The sequence below is a fragment of the Lithobates pipiens genome, unplaced genomic scaffold (assembly GCF_037356315.1).
Source record: "Lithobates pipiens isolate NorthernLeopardFrog02 unplaced genomic scaffold, aLitPip1_a1.2 Scaffold_19, whole genome shotgun sequence".
NCBI classification, from domain to species: Eukaryota; Metazoa; Chordata; class Amphibia; order Anura; family Ranidae; genus Lithobates; species Lithobates pipiens.
The window spans coordinates 64,866,942-64,881,071 of NW_027507764.1; the positions used below are offsets into that span (position 1 = coordinate 64,866,942).

General features: G+C 43.7%; 1 protein-coding gene across 5 annotated transcripts in view; it reads right to left on the reverse strand.

Moving 5' to 3' along the window:
• The window catches only part of CDK14 (cyclin dependent kinase 14), a 656,595-nt gene that overhangs the window by 401,284 nt on the left and 241,181 nt on the right, over nt 1-14,130 (reverse strand). The window lies entirely within an intron of this gene.

The following is a 14,130-nucleotide window of genomic DNA, read 5'->3' on the forward strand; positions in this document are numbered from 1 at the left end:
GCTGGGCACTGATGGGCGGCACTGGGGTGCAGCACCTGAGGCAGATTTTGGGTGGCACTGTGGGTGGCACTGCTGGGTGGCACTGTGGGTGGCACTGTGGGCACTGCTGGGTGGCACTGTGGGCACTGCTGGGTGGCACTGTGGGCACTATGGGCACTGCTGGGTGGCACTGACAGGGGGGCACTTACTTTATTTCAGGATGGCACTGCGGGTGGCAGGTGGGCACTGGCAGGGGGCAGGTGTCCTTTTAAATTGCTGGCCGTGATCGGGACTGATGTCCCGAACACGGCCGCCGGCGATCGGCTTTTTTTTTTTCTCCTCGCGCTGTCAGCGCGAGGAGGAATACTAGCCGATTACCGGCTCCGTTTTATCACATGATCAGCTGTCATTGGCTGACAGCTGATCACGTGATAAGGGGTCGGGATCGACCCCTTACACGGATCGGTGATCAGGCGAGTCTCACGGACTCGCCGATCACAGAGCGCGCCGCGCGCGCCCCTTAGGGGGCGCGCAGGCCGCTCGTAACCGGGACTACGTCAATAGACGTAGTCCCGAAAATGTGGGTCCGCGCTATTGCCGTCATTTTGCAATAGCGCGGATCCCAAGTGGTTAAAGGATAAGTGCACTTTGGTGCTAAAAACAAGAAAGGTTATGTGGTTCATTACATACGATATATTCATTACAGGAGTAGTAAATGTTAACAGTAAAAATGTTTTGACTTTAAATCCCCAATCATGCATTTAGTAAAAAAAAAAAAAAAAAAAAAAAAAAAACACCTTGCTTGATTAGATGATTAAATAGGACATCTGCCCCCTGTTATCTTTGCAAAGTGAACATTCATTATGCTTTCAGTGAATCACCCGAAAAGGTGTTGCTAGACATGTTGCGGAGTCGGAGGAGATAACTTGTTATTATTGGCATTGGAGTTATTGCTTTGACCCAAGTCCAGTCCAGGAACAGGAGGAAGAGGATTTCTTGGACCAAAAATTGGATTCTTTATTAATCATGACCAATTATGTCATATTCCTTTGCTGTGGGAGCTCCAGGAGAATATTCTGGATGTTTTTCAAAATTAGCTCCGGGTGACGGCCCCCTGCTTTCCCCAACGCTTGGCATTATTGACCCCCTATATTAAGAAGCAGGACATATGCATGAGGTTTTTTTTTATTTTTTGGTTGAAAAAGAATGAATGATTTGATTTGGTATATTTTCTATAATTTTGGATGCAGAGAATGCACTTTTTGGTTAAGTTCTATTGGCAGATAGCATAACTATTTATTTTTTATTTTTTTTAATGCACAAAAAAAAATGCACTAAAAATTGTGGAGAATAATACTTGGCTATGGGGGATATTTACGAAAGGCAAATCCACTTTGCACCACAAGTGCACTTGGAATTGCAGTCACTGTAAATCCGAGGGGTAGTTCTGAAATGAGGGGAAGCTCTGCTCTTTTTACCATCCAAAATCATGTGCACGCTAAAATTCAGTTTTTTTATTTTCCTTGCATGTCCCTCTTGTATCTACAGCGACTGCACTTCCAAGTCACTTTCAGTGCACTTGTAGTGCAAAGTAGATTTGCCTTTAGTAAAAATAACCCTCTATGTGTTTTACTTCAAAATGACAGTTTGGGAGTAGGCAGGTACATTTAAAATAATACAACGTAAAATTGACAGGGGACACCAACATAGTTGTATCTTTGATCTTAAAAACTACAGGATAATAGTGTTGTGGTAACTTGCCCAAATAAAAAACAAAAACAAAAACATAAAAATATTTTTCTTGATATCACTAGAAAAAAAAAAAAAGCCTTTGAAAATTTGTTTGTAATAAATCCATCCATCAGTATCACGACCCCTTCTGGCTCGTTCTTGCTTCCGAGCATGCGTTTTTGTACTTTCGTCTGACGGACTTGTGTACACAAGCCCCGACAACACAAATTTTAAAACCTTCTATCCAACATTTGGATGCAGAAAATCCGACAATTGTTCCGATGGAGCATACAAAACGGTCGGATTTTCCGCCAACAGCCTGACATCACACAATTCCCATTGGAAAATCCGATAGTGTGTATGGGGCTTAAGAGTTAAAAAAAAAAAAAAAAAAAAGATTAATTAAAGTTACCTGATACAAAATAAATCCACTTGCTCCCCTTCTTATGCGTTTCACTAAATCCAAAGCCTAGCCGTACAGTGACTATGACTAAACTCCAATGGAGTGACATGCATAAGTGGGAAGCAGGTGGATTTATCTTTTAATCGGGTAACTTTTTTTTTATTTTTATAAAAAATCTTTTTGGAGGCATTAGGAAATTGTACATACAAAACAGAGCCTTGGCCCATACCCCAGCTCGAACTACAAAGAACTTCAATTACAAAAACAACCAGAGTAAAAACTGCTGCTCAGTACCTACATAAAAGGAGAATCACATAGTAAACAATTCTGGTCCCACACTTCAAATTCAGGAGCCAAAAGGAGCTCCCCCCATTCCCACTATTCCCAAATCTTTGCCTTGGAGGAGGTAAACAAATGTGTAGCACTGAGGAGACTCAGTCCATAGATAGAAAAATGGGTCCCCATTGCTCACTAGGCAACAATAACACAATTTAAAGTGGTTGTAAACCCTTACAACCAACTTCGACCTACAGGTAAACCTAGATTAAGGCTTACCTGTAGGTCCAAGAAATATCTCCCAAACCTACACAGTTTAGGAGATATTTGCCGAAAGACAGGTACCGCTGTTTACGGCGCATGCGCTGTAGACAGCGGCGCGCAGGCGCACTGAGCGCACCGCGGTCAATGGCGATATATGCCGCGAGCAGCGGCTCCTGTGCGCATGCGCGGGAGTGGCATCATCGCGGCTTAGCCGAATGACAGCGGCGGAGCAGCGAGACCCACCGAGAAGATGGATGCGCTGGACTGCAGGGGACAGCGGTGACTTCACTGAGTCCTGTGTCAGGTAAGTGACACATAATGGATTACTATGCGATGGATAGTAGTCCATTATGCTTTACCTTTGCAGGGAATGAAAGAGGAAGTAAACTCATCAGGGTTTACTTCCACTTTAAGAAGCTGAGGGGGCAACATAGCAAGCAGTTGTAGTGTTTGAATTAAAGTAGAACTATGGGCAAAACTAATAACTTCTAATCCCTGTCAGGGATTGGCATCTGTCTCCCATTGCAGATATTTCTCTTCACTTCCTGTCTCATACCCAAACAGGAAGCAAGAGGAAATCCCTCTAATAAATGGGATTTCTTTGAGGACCCCAGGCCAAGGTCACCATAACCAGTGTCCCCATTGGAAGATTTCACCTCTATTACTTTTCTAGGGGCAACCCAAAATTTGGGATTTTCTTTTACTTTCACTTTCAATAATAATGTTGAAGAGAACAAAGAGGGTGAATCTCCGTAACGGGGGGCACAGACAGCAATACAAACTGACAAGCATTCTACTCCCTCTCCACTCTATCCAAAAACTAAAAAACGTTTTCCTTTAGTTATACTTTAACCCAAAGATCCCAAACCTTATTAAATTTACAGTGGCAGACACATGACTGGTAGGTGGGCTTTGTAGAGTGGTACAACTGAGCTGACCAGGGTCTTGCAATAGTTGAGGGTAGGGGCCTGGTCAAACTTCCACCTTGTATCATGTATCTTTAATAAACTTATTTCAGACTCTTAGAAATGGAATGGATACACTTCTATGCTTTGAATAAGTAGATCTGCATTGTGGTAGAGCATGTGCACCCTGTTGGATTTCTAATTCATATATTATGTAACAGGAAAAGTAGGAAGACTCCTAGGTTCTAAGGAAGTTAGGAACATGCCACGGCAAGCAGATCTCACTGCTATAGTCCTCATTAGATATAAGAGGATACTGGGTCTAGGACCTGGAAGAACTGCCCAGCGACACACTGCAGCTCCATTAATATGGCAACCACACAGTTGTCAGGAAAGAATGGTAAAATGGGTCTGAGCAAAAGTACAGCAGCAGAATCAATCACTATTGACTTATTCCACACTGTTTAAAGGATAAAGTTGCCCGAGTCTAGATTGAAAGGATTGGTACTTGCCACAGCAGCAATTACATGGAGCAGCAGCACACCTGAGGGATTCCATGCCTTTCACCACTCTGACTTCTAAAAGGGGACCAACCAATATGACCAACATTTTTAGCAAATGTATACAGTGCTTCTGTTATAGAATAATGAAAACTTTTTCTATCTCTACAAATACATACAACCTTCAGCAATTAAAAAAAAAAAAAAAAAAAAAAAATAATAAAAAAAAAAAAAACACACAAATCAGGTTAAAGCTTATTTAAGGGCTCATTCACACCAGCAGCTACGTTAGAAAACAGCCGCTGGCATACTTTGTATTGGCACATCATTTTTCCTCAAACTTTACTGAATTGCCACATATTGGCAATTCATTGCCTTCTATTCACAGTCATGGTATTGCGATGCTGTGGAAAAAAAGTACGGCATGTCATACTGCACTGCAATGGTGTAAACTGACCTATTTGGAAACCAGGCAAATCGTGTTTTCTATATGTTGAGACTGAACTAGGAAAGGCTTCCTGATGCAGCTGAACGCACCTGATGTGAACGGGCCCTAAAGAATAGATGTCCTGAGCATTGTAACCAAGTTCAATTATATTTTCAGTTTTACAAAAATCTACAGCTCCAGGCACACAGCTACGCACACACACAGATAAAAAAACATAATGAAGCTGCTTAGCTGTCAAAGGATTTGAATGTCTGTCCATTCAGCCCTGAGATTGACACCGTTCTGCAACACAAAATAGCCCTGTCTGGCAGTAAAGTAACACTTACAGGTCTTGTCCCCAACCTGTGATTGGACAGTAAAAGGAGAAGCACTGATGAATACCGCTCTCTGCTCTTCCCTCGTATTGCATATCCTTTGTTACTAGCATATTATGTTAAACTTACCTTAAAATGAAGCTCCTCCAGCACTGAGATGTCAGAGTTGCAGGGGCTCCCATCTTTGCCCATCTTGCTTCCAGGTTTGCGGACTCCAGCTCTGTGACTGAACGGAGCTGTGGTGACGTCACTCCCATGCATACGACACAGGGCTCTGAAGGAACGGCACCGGTGGCCATTGCTTCAGAGGGCATGCACCAGTGATGTCACAGGCTGATGTCACAGGCTGCATGTATACTAAATTTCTCCTAAACTGTGCACATTTATATAGACATATATATCTATTTATACGGATATTTACACTACCTATAGGTAATACATTATAGGCTTACCTATAGGTAAAATTTAGTGATGGAAGTTTACTGCCACTTTAGTACTGCTTCCATTTAAAAAAAAAAAAAACAATTATGTACTGATCAATGCAGAGCTACAGTAATTTATAAAAAGCAACAAAAAAAATAAATTATATATTATATATATATATATATATATATATATATATATATATATATATATATACACCACCAGGAAATAAACCCAATTAATGCACGAACGTCTTGTTAGAGATGGAGATTAATGCCTTCATAAATGCAAAAAGTAATACATTTAGAGGCTCCATATAGCCATCCAATAGTTGTTGACTATAGGTAGCTCCTAAAGAGAAGTATGGGATTTTTTTTTTTTATCCCATATTCATACTTACCTAGGTGGATGCAGCATTGGACTGATGCTGCATCTGTCCCCCACCGCCTCTTCACTGTGGAGGGGCGGGGAGCGGCCGTCTCAAATGTTGGCCAACAATTCCGAACGTGGTGACATACAAGATGTATGATGAGCCGAGAAAAGGGAAGTTCAATAGCTAGTGTGGCTCCTTCTGCTTGATTCCGAGCATGTGTGAACTTTTGTGCGACAGACTTGTCTACACACGATCGGACTTTGGCACAAAATTTGAGAACCTGCTAGCAAACATTTGTTAGCGGAAAGTCCGACAGCAAATGTTCAATGGAGCATACACAAGGTTGGACTTTCCGACAACAAGCTCACATCCAACATGTCATGTCGGAAAATCCAACGTGGCATTAAAGAAAAAACTTTTACTAAGAGAAACACAAAGGATGGCATTGCTGCTGGAATACTGCTGTGACAATTTTCCCTGACACAAAGAGAAGAAGGGCGACAGGGGAGGTAGCTCCAGCATAGACATTGACAGTCTCAGCACTGTTCTTGTATGCTGGGGGGAAGTACGGGGGACTATCCCTTCCCTCCAATCAGCTCTCAGACCTCTCCTCACTGAGTTCTGCAGGGTGCAACTTCAGCTCTCCACCCTCTTTTTTTTTTTAACTCTCAGAAAAGCTTATAAATTCAGCACTTTGAATGGATGTATAGAAGAGAAGACCGCAGATAAACAGGTACAACTTATGTAGGAGGATTTGTTATCTCTGTATCACTTGAGGATAGTCCTTTTACTGGATATATGTAAGGGTTTACAACTACTTCAAGGTACTCTGTACTTATCCATCCCATGGAGAATGTAACCAGAACATTCTAGTGTTGGAGCACTTTAAGTGCCCTCTAAATACGAGAGAGAATTTGCAGCAACCAGCCATTTAGGTTTGTACCGGCTCCTTTGTGTTTGACCATGCCAGTTCCCCAAGGAGAGAACTTACATTAGGTCTGTGTTCTATCACTCTTCCTATGAATATCTGCTTTGCCCAGAGAAGTCAACAGATTTCTGTTCACCTTTTCACAGCCAAGACTAGCATGTCAGTTGCCCTGCAAAAAAAAAGTCCCATTAAAAGGGTCATTCCAGGCTAAACCAAGATTTCTTGCATCTCCGCATCTGATTTTCGAGGTCAACCAATACAGCATGCAAAGTAATCCTGCTTTTCCTTCTAAATTTTAAACTTGCTTGATGTTATGGAGGATGTAACAAGAGAAGTGGGAACAGAAACATGACCTACAGAAAGGAGATCTCACTGCTGGAGTCATCAAGAATATATTAGTCTAATGGGTGATTCAGATCCCAACTTGAACACTGAATATTCAACCATGGCCCCCTCCCCCCTGTAAAACTATTTCTGTCCCCATCCAGCTAATAAAAGCAAACATTATAAAAAAAATTAAAAAAATCCAACTGCCCCAAATATTCACCTAAATCTATGGTCATGTGCTGTGCCGAGTCCCGAGTCTTTTAGACCAGTGGTCATCAACCCTGTCCTCAGGGCCCACTAACAGGCCAGGTTTGCAAGATAGCTGAAATATATCCCAGGTGATATCATTTGCTGCTCAGTGATTGCAGTATTCCAGTCTTCATCTGCCCCCAAGGTAATACATAAAACCTGGCCTGTTAGTGGGCCCTGAGGACAGGGTTGATGACCACTGTTTTAGACTGCAGATGGTAAGGGTAGTGTATTTTCTTTGGATGTCCTGGAAGCTTCTCGATGGCTTGCCATTGGCGGGTCCCTGAAGACACCAGCAATGTCATGGTGACATCAAAAGGGGCAGCAAACAAGACCGTTCAGTGGTGGGCTTTGACCCAGCCATGGATCACCACACCACTGGATCACTGGCACGTGATGGTGGACCCAGTTGTGTATAAAACCCTTTTAGAGGGTATTCGTTTAAGAAAATTAGAAAATGAGTAAGAGGGAGGTGGTTAAAAAGGATGGAGTGGTGATGGTAAGAATTTGCCCAAAGATGGGCCTTAAAGAGAAACTTCACCCCCCAATGTATTCTTTTTAATTGCCTCTTCCTTCATGCTGTGCTGTCCTCAAAACACATTCTTACCTACCCACTGGGTTCAGCATTATCCTGATGGGGCCTGCTTCTCTGCTGCCACTGCCCAGGTCCCACATAGCCATCTTCTTCTGTGACACCACCAAGAGGCAGCTGTCTCTTCCAGGTCTAGGCAGCCACCTAAATGGAATCTGATGCCTCCTGAGATACAGTATAGGATTTGCATATCCAGTGAGGCATTGGATGCACATCATGTCAATTTCAACTAAGGGGCTTTTCTTGGCAGGACAGTTTGAGGGGGGAGTCACTTTACCTAGTGAAGGTACACTTTAAATATTACATTTGAATTGACTGACCCTTTAACACCTTGTGCGTATTAAAGACTATGTCCACCACAGATGTCACAATAGATATACACAGCTTTGAAAATCAATCTTGGTTAATGAAAGATAATTAAAACTTGCTGACAACAAGGGGGAAGAAAATAAACTCGAAAATAAACTCAGAATGAAAACTTCATTTGCCATCATATGGCTGCCCATGTGGGATTAATAAGGGAGAAAATGTTTGATATTCAAGGTAATTTCCCTGCTGTATCTATTCCCCCTCCTTCAATCCATCTGCTGTGTTCAAGAGTTTAATTATAATGCAAACGTCCCATGATTTTTACAGCTGAAAGCCAGAGTATTTTTGCACAAATACCATATGTTTCCCGAAGAAACTAGCGAAGAGATTAATTATGTGTTCCAAAGCTGCAACTTCTGAAATTACACATAGTGAAAATCACAGCCCTGTCTTACGGAATGACTTGAAGTTTTAATTATTAGGCAAAGTAACAAGTCACAATAAAACAAGGTAACAATGATACCTAAATTACATGTATCGCACTTGTTAATGCCGCCAAAGCATGCTGGGAGATGTTTTCACACGAAGCATTATCAAGCCATGCAGATAGAAGGTTTACATGGTGCTCTCTGATGGAAACTGCTGGGTTGCATAACCGACACTGGCTCGTTACATGAGCTGTCATAGTGTAAATGGCCCAGCGTGGACCAACGCCAACCCACTTTGGATGACGGGGAGAATCGGACTGTACAGGGCTTCTTAGGGGCTTTACTGAGTACTTCTGGCCAAAGGTCCATGTATACATTACACAATTTTATGATTGGTTATTACCTGATGCCTGGCAGCACTGGGGTCATTGGCTTGAATCCCAACCATGACACTACCTGCCTGGAGTGTGCATGTTCTCACTGTGCTTGCATGGGTTTCCTCCGGGTACGCCGGTTTCTTTCCACATTTAAAAGACATGCTTGTAGGTTTATTGGCTCCTGTCTAAGTTGGCCTTAGTATGTGTACGTATGAATGTGAGATTGTAAGCTCCTCGATGGCAGGGACTGATGTAAGTGTACAAAGTATATACAATGTTAAGAGCTGACTAAACTGTCAGTGCTATATAAATACCAATAATAAATAAAAAAATTCTTGCCACCCCTGTAGAATAGAGCTCAGACTTAAAGTGGTTGTAAACCTTCTCCTATACCCAGTGAAGTGAACAGCCTCAGATGATACAGAGATTAAACAAATCTCCCTACATAAGTTTTACATGTATATCTGCAGCCTTTCCCTTTCTACACTCTTTAGAAAGTGCAGATCATGTTAGAAACCTGGTTTCCTCTTCGAGCAGTGGGTGGGGAGTCTTAGCTTACACAGTGTGAGAGCTGATTGGAGGAAAGGAACTGACCCCCCCCCCCCCCACACACATAGGCAGAGGAACAAAAGAACATTCAGTTGCTGTTATCTCCTGTGTCTGAGAACTTGTCGGAAGTGATACATGCGGATAACAGAGGAACGGAGTAGCAGAAATATACCGCACTTGGCCCACGTACACACGGTCAGAGATTTTGCCAACCAAATCCGTCGGATTTTGCCCGTCGGATTTAGTCTGACGGATTGTGTCCGAAACTGTTGCATACACACGGTCGGGCCAAGTTGGCGAAAAATCCAATCTTTCAGAACGTGATGACGGAATTTCGTTACGATGGGACTACATTCAGGCTAGTAGCCAATAGCTTTGATGTAGGAATTTGATCTGAGCATGCGTGACACTTGGTCCGATCAAAATGCTCTACACATGATCGGATTAGGTCCGTCCAGCCCAGTTGGTTGGGAAATATTTCCAACATGTTGGAAAATTGGGACGGACGGAGATTCGGACAGAATCAGTCCGATGCATACCACACACAGTCGGATTATCTGACGACACGGTCCGATAAGACTCATTCCGACAGATTCTCCGACCGTGTGTACAAGGGCTTAGAGTTTTGGAGCGAGATAAACACTACAGATATATGTGCTTAGGTCAAATTTCATGAATGGGGTTTACAACCACTTTAAGCTGGCCATACATTATACAATTTCCTTTAAATGTACCTTTAACTATGCAGTGCAAATTACTGCCCGATTCCATACAAATTGAAAGTGTTTAGATTTGACCTGATATTATATGCTTGTAACTCTTAGCTCTTGTACACACGGTCAGACATTCCGACAACGAAATCCATCGGATTTTGTCCGAAACTTGTGTTGCATACACACGGTCGGACAGAGTTGTTGGAAAATCCAATCGTATGCAACGTGATCACGTTATTTCGTTACGACTGGACTACGTTCAGGCTATTAGCCAATAGCTTTGGTCAAGGAATTTGATCTGAGCATGCGTGGCACTTTGTCAGATCGGAATTCTCTACACACACTCGGACAAAGTCCGATCGGATCATGTTGTCGGAAAGTTTTATAGCCCACCGCTAAAACTTTGTCCATTGGATATTCCGACGGAAACAGTCCGATGGAGCCCACACACAGTCGGATTATTCGACAACACGGTCCGATCGGACATTTTCCGTCGGAATGTCCAACTGTGTGTACAAGGGCTAAAAGGGAAAATTGTGGCCCTCCAGCTGTTGCAAAACTACAAGTCCCATCATGCCTCTGCCTGTAGGAGTCATGCTTGTAGCTGTCAGCCTTGCAATGCCTCATGGGACTTGTAGTTTTGCAACAGCTGGAAGGCCGCCTGTTTGAAGCCCCCTGCTCTAGGCAGATATAAAAACACAAAATGATGCACTTTTTTATTCTTTATGTACAGCAGAGCTCAGAGTGGGAGAGTAAAAAGCAGCATGAGAAGCCAATTAGTTCACGTGCTGAAAAGGAGCATGCTGTTGGGAGGAAAAAGCAGAGTGGTGGAGAGATGGGCTGCTACTCATTCACTGTCCAATTACAGTCTGGGGGCTGGGTCCATGACCTATAACCAGTGCAAGCCCAGGCTCAGAGGAAGGGGGTTGAATGATGCCAATCATCAGTCAACCCAAAAGACTGAGGACATCTAGTGGCAGCTGAGGTTCTGCTTTAGGTGTTGTACTCCAGCTCTCAATCCAAAATGAGACAATCACCCCGTAGGCACCATTGACCCATTCTCCTCTGTGTAGAACCCCTAATGCAGCTTGAAGAGGAAATTCCATTTTTTTAAATGTAAAAATCAGCAACTACAAATACTGCAGCTGCAGGTACTTGGCAATCCATGGATTCCAGCGCTGTCTTCCCGTAGCCGATTCTTCTCACCACTGTGGGTGCTGACATCTTGCTGGCTGTGACTTCCTGCTTTGTGGTGCATGGACACAGGTCCCGCAACCTCCTAGGACATGTGATGCGTCCCAGGAGGCTGCAGACAGGACGAGCGACATCATCCTTGCCTAGGTGAGGACTGAGGAAGTCTGAGCAGGTACAGACTAAAATTTGTATCAGCTCTGCCCTTCCTGACAAAATACCTGCAACTCAGTAAGGGCTCATTCACATGTACTTTTTTGCAATTCATGTGGTTGCGGTGCACTTCAGCCCCGGAAGGATTTACCCCCTTCCTGACCAGAGCCTTTTTTGCGATTCGGCACTGCGTCGCTTTAGCTAACAATTGCGCAGTCATGCGACACTGTACCCAAACAAAATTGACATCCTTTTTTTTCCCCAACTTTCTTTGGGTGGTATTTGATCACCTCTGCGGTTTTTATTTTTTGCGCTATAAACAATATTTTTTACTTTTTGCTATAATAAAATGTCCCCCAAATATATTTTGAAAAATATATTTTTCCTCAGTTTAAGCCGATATGTATTCTTCTACATATTTTTGGTAAAAAAAAAAAAAAAAATCACAATAAGCTTATATTGATTGGTTTGCACAAAAGTTATAGCATCTACAAAATAAAAGATTGATTTATGGCATTTTTATTAGTTTTTTTTTAGTTTTTTTACTAGTAATGATGGTGATCTGCGATTTTTATCGGGACTGCGACATTATGGTGGACACATTTGACACTATTTTGGGACCATTGTCAGTTATACAGCAATCAGTGCTATAAATAGCCACTGATTACTGTTTAAATGACACTGGCAGGAAAGGGGTTAAACACTAGGGGGCGGTCAAGGGCTTTAGTGTGTCCTAGGGAGTGATTCTAACTGTGGGGGGGATGGGCTACTACGGTACTGACATCACAGCGATCACTGCTCCCGATCACGGGGAGCAGTAGATCTCTGTCATGCACTAGGCAGAACAGGGAAATGCCTTGTTTACATAGGAATCTCCCCGTTCTGCCTTTCTATCTCACGATCGTAGGCCACCGGTGAACATCGAGTCTCTGGGACCCGCAGGCATGCTCCCACACTGTGTGGCCCACGCAAGGTGGAAAATTCAAAGGGACGTAAAGGTACACCCATTTGCCTATATGAGCCATTCTGCCAACGTATGTGTGTGCGGCGGCCGGCAAGTGGTTAAGGCAGAAGGTGAATGTGGATCGCTCCTCCTTTGACAGGCGGTCTTGTATCACCACTTACTTTAATTGTTATGCACAGCCTATTGCATTAGTGTGTGAACCTCAAAGCCAGGGCCGTCTTTAGTATAGATTGGACCCTGGGCAAAAATTTTCTTGGGCCCCCACCCCCCCCCCCATGCAATTTCCCTCTCCACCTACTCTGAGACATACAATAAATAGCAGCTAGACTTAAAATCTGTTTTCTGTATCCGATCAAGCAGCAATTGAAATTGGTTGCCAGCAGTTACAACATTTCATTACTGCTCACTGCCTAGTTGCTAGAAGTTACAGCACACATTACGGCTCACTGATTAGTTGCTAGAGGTTACAGCACATCACCTCCTCACAGCAGGGGAGCATGATATATATATATATATATATAGGAATGCCGCCTTCATTTGCATACCAATGCCACTGGCCGCAGCTATTTACTTAGTATTGTCGCCGCTATTTACATACGAATGCCGGTTATTTACATGTAAACATAGGATTTGCAGGTGAGTCATCTGCACACAATAGGGGAGAGCTGGGCAGCATTAGTACCAGCACTGCACACAGATATTGGGACACAGCACAGGAATAAAACTTCAAGGGACAAGGGAATTTAAACCTGGATAGTTAGAAAGTATGAGGCAGCTGTTTTGGGCCCCATAACAATGACAGGGCCCAGTGCAGCTGCCCCTTTTGCCCTGACTTAAAGACGGCCCTGCTCAAAGCACAAACGCACATGCCCTTCTCTGCAGCCTTGTCTGTACTGGAGAGGGAATGAATGGGAAGTGCTCTGTGCTGAATGGCTTCCTGTTCATTCACAAACTGAAGCATGGTAAACACAGTGTACTATGCTTCAGCCATGGATGAACACAGTGAGTGTATTCACTGTGTTCATTTAGAAAAGGAAGGGGCCAGTAAATGACATATTTACTATATTTACTAGCCCCCTCCCCCACAGTAGCCGAGGGGAGGGGAGGAAACAGGGGGTTGCAACATAGGGGAAGCCCAGGCAAAAGGGGGAATCAGCGACACACAGTCATTAGGGTGTGCCCAGGCATACCTGGCACACTTTCTACACACGCCTATGACTTTAACCCTTTGAATGCCGCACCAGTGGGGTGTTTGCAGAGTGGCCCCATTCACCTAAAGTGATTGTAAAGGTACATAAAAAAAAATAAAACATATACTTGCCTCCACTGTGCAAAATGAGAGTGGCCCCGAACCTGCTCTTCTGGGGTCCCCCCGGTGGCTCTCGCGCCTCCTCCCCACATCTGTCAACCCCCTCGGAGAAGCGCTTCCCCGAGGGGGTTACTTTGCAGGCACGCTCCCGGATCCAGCATTCGGCGTCCATAGAGGCTGAATGCAGGACTCGGCCCCGCCCCCCGGCGCTCGTGTCATTGGGTTTGATTGACAGCAGTGGGAGCCAATGGCTGTGCTGCCATCAATCTATCCAATCAAGAGCCGGGAATCCCAGGCAAAGAGACAGCGTGTCACCGCTGGGTCAAGTTCGGGGGGGGCCAGTGACTGACAGGTGTTTTTTCACCTTAATGCATAGGATGTATTAAGGTGAAAAAACTAATATTTACAACCCCTTTAAATGGGTT